Source organism: Apium graveolens, chromosome 7, assembly GCF_009905375.1.
Source record: "Apium graveolens cultivar Ventura chromosome 7, ASM990537v1, whole genome shotgun sequence".
NCBI classification, from domain to species: Eukaryota; Viridiplantae; Streptophyta; class Magnoliopsida; order Apiales; family Apiaceae; genus Apium; species Apium graveolens.
In genome coordinates this window covers 89,914,249-89,917,848 of record NC_133653.1, presented here as the reverse complement: position 1 = coordinate 89,917,848, position 3,600 = coordinate 89,914,249, and the positions used below count along the sequence as shown (strand labels likewise).

At 41.2% G+C, this 3,600-nt stretch overlaps 1 non-coding gene across 1 annotated transcript; it reads left to right on the top strand.

Moving 5' to 3' along the window:
• The first annotated feature begins 3,063 nt into the window (after nt 1-3,063).
• On the top strand, nt 3,064-3,170 carry LOC141676163 (small nucleolar RNA R71). The gene has a single exon (XR_012556768.1). It is a non-coding gene; the product is annotated as a small nucleolar RNA R71 (small nucleolar RNA).
• Nucleotides 3,171-3,600: the final 430 nt, after the last annotated feature.

The following is a 3,600-nucleotide window of genomic DNA, read 5'->3' as shown; positions in this document are numbered from 1 at the left end:
AAATATATTGTTCTTCCTTTTCCCAAGAACTGCTCCAACTACATAGTCACTTGCATCGCACATAATTTCAAAAGGCTCATTCCAATCAGGTGCAATTATGATAGGTGTTGTGATCAAACTCTTCTTTAAGCTCTCAAAAGGAGTTAGAAACTCATCATCACACTTTAAATGGATATCTTTCTCTAATAGATTACACAATAGTTTAGATATTTTAGAGAAGTCCTTGATGAACCTCCTATAGAAGCCCACATGACCAAGGAAACTGTGGATCCCCTTAACAGAAATTGGTGGAGGAAGATTTTCAATTACCCCCAAATTGGCTTTGTCCACTACAAGACCTTTACTAGAGACCTTATGCCCAAGAATGATGCCCTGTTGCACCATAAAGTGATATTTCTCCCAGTTGAGAACCAGATTGGTCTCAACACACCTTTTAAGGACTGCACCAAGATTATGCAAGCACTCATCGAAAGAATCCTTGAACACAGAAAAATCATCCTTGAACACCTCCATATTCTGACCAATCATGTTAGAGAAAATGGCCATTATGCATCTCTGAAATATGGCAGGTGCACCACACAACCCAAAAGAAACTCTTCTGTGAAGGGAAAAGTACCAAACAGACAGGTGAAGGTAGTGTTTTCCGATCTTCTGGAGTGATGCAAATCTGATTATAACCCGAATAGCCATCCAGAAGACAATAGTATTCATGCCCAGCCAACATATCAAGCATCTGATCAATAAAGGGAAAAGGAAAGTGATCCTTCCTCATTACATTGTTCAGCTTCCTGTAATCCATGCAAACTCTCTACCTCGTGACTGTTCGAGTAGGAATGAGCTCATTCTTTTCAGTAGCAACCACTGTGATGCCTCCTTTTTTCGGCATACACTAAACTGGGCTCACCCAAGAACTGTCAGAAATAGGATAAATGATGCCTACATCTAGCCACTTAAGAATTTCCTTCTTCACGACCTTATTCATGATCGAATTTAGCCTTCTTTGTTGCTCAACAGTCGGCTTACTTCCTTCCTCTAGCAAAATTTTATGCATACAATAAGAAGGGCCGATTCCCTTGATGTCTGCTATAGTCCATCCAATTGCCGATTTGAACTCTCTTAGAATTCTTAAGAGCTTTTCCTCATCACTACCTCAAAGGTCAGATGCAATAATAACAGGCAAAGTAGACGCATCACCTAAAAATGCATACCTTAAGTGTTCAAGAAAAGGTTTAAGCTCGAGTGTAGGAGCTTCCTCAATAGAAGGCTTGAGACGCCCCTCAGTATTTTTAATTTCTGACATTCCAAGAGATTCAAAACGCATATCCAGCCTTCGCTTCCAAGGAGAAGCATTCAAATACTTCAACTTCTCATCACCTTCATCATCTTCACTATATGAATTCCCCATCAAGGCTTTCTCTAAGACGTTAGACCTTAGCATTTGATCAAGATCTGAAGTAACCACCGAATCAACCAATTCCACTTTTAAGCACTCCTTATTATCAGTATGGAATTTCATGGCATTAAAAATATTAAACGTCACATCCTGATCCAGTACTCGCATAGTAAGCTCACCATTCTGCACATCAATCAAGGTTCGGCCAGTAGTCAAGAATGGTCTTCCCAAGATTATGGGAATCTTTTTATCCTCCTCGAAATCAAGAATTACAAAGCCAGCAGGAAAGATGAGTTTGTCCACCTTGACCAAGACATCCTCCACAATGCCTTGTGGATATGTAATGGAACGATCGGCCAACTGCAAGAACATAAATGTAGGCTTTGGATCAGGTAAATCCAACTTCTTGAAGACAGACAAAGGCATCAGATAAACACTTATCGAACGACAAGTTTCTGATGGAGCAAGGAAAAGTGAAGCTTCCAGGATCTTTAAGCTTTGGAGGCAACTTCTGTTGCAGCACGGCACTGCATTCCTCCGTGAGAGCAACGGTCTCTAAGTCATCGAACTTCACTTTTTGAGAGAGAATACCTTTCATAAGCTTCGCATAGCTAGGCATCTGTTCAAGAGCTTCAGTGAAAGGTATTTTGATGTGAAGTTTCTTGAACACCTCCAGAAACTTAGCAAATTGCTTATCCAACTTTTGCTTCTATAACCTCTTAGGAAAAGGAGGTGGAGGATAGACTTGTTTCTATCATGTATTACCCTCAGGAGGAGTGTGTTCCACAGTTTTCTTCCTTGATTCCACATCTTCTTCCTTTTGCACATCTTCTTCAATCACAACTTCAGATTCTGAAGCTTTAGATTTTTCAGGATTCGCAATCTTCCCAGCCCTCAATGTAATTGCCTTAACCTGCTCTTTTGCTTCCTTCTTGTCTGGAACTTCTGTGTCACTAGAGAGTGTACCAGGTTGTCGATTCAGCAAGGCATTGGCAATCTGCCCAATTTAATTCTCCAAGGTCTTAATAGAAACCGCTTGCCTCTTGCACATGAGCCTCAATTCCTCCAACTTAGATTTTTCATTAGATTGACTTGCACCTCTATGTGGTAGTTGTTGAAGTTGGAATTGTTGTCTTGGTGCATATTGCGGTTGCTGAAAACCAGGAGGGTTGAATTGCTTTGCTGCATACTACTGATAATGCTGTTTCACCGCATTCTGATTGTTGCTCCATCTGAAGTTAGGATGATTGCGGTTATTGGGATGATAGGTGGCTGGAACTAGTTGCTGCGACCTCTAAAAGTTGCTCACGAACTGAGTTGATTCACTAGAAATAGCACAATGCTCTGTCTCATGCGCACCAGCACAAAGCTCACAAACATTAGTGATCTGATTAACTCCATAATTAGCCAAAGAATCCACCTTCATCGTTAAAGCCTTAAACTGAGCAGCTATAGTCGTAGCTGCATCCACCTCCAGAATTCCTGCTACCTTGCCTTGAGGTAGTCTCTGAGAAGGTTTCTAGTATTCATTAGCACCCATCAGTTCAATCAACTCATAAGCTTTATCATAGCTCTTAGCCCATAAGGCTCCACCTGATGCTGCATCAAGCATGGGTCTGGACTGTGCTCCCAAGCCATTATAAAAGTAGTTGATAATCATCCAGTCAGGCATCCCATGATGAGGACACTTTCTAAGAATCTCCTTATAACGATCCCAAGCTTCACATAAAGACTCTCCCGATTGCTGCGCAAACTGAGTAAGAGCGTTTCTGATTGCAGTTGTCTTTGCCATAGGGAAAAATTTAGTAAGAAATTTTGCGCAAGATCTTCCCAAGTAGTAATAGAGCCTGATGGTAGAGAATGCAACCAACACTTAGCATTATCCCTCAGAGAGAATGGGAAAAGCCTCAGCTTAACATCATCTTCAGAAATAGCATTGAACCTGAAGGTGTCACAAATCTTGATGAAATCTCTACTGTGCATGTTAGGATCTTCCGTTGGAGAACCCCCAAACTGGACTGAGTTCTGTACCATCTGAATTATGTTAGCCTTAATTTCAAAAGTGTTAGCCGCGATGGCTGGTCTGACAATGCTAGACTGAATATCATTGATCTTTGGTTGAGAATAATCCATCAAAGCTTTCGGATCCGCTGCTGGTTCTCCCATTGCAACGATCGCTTCTTCTTCAACTTTCTCCTCAACAACGA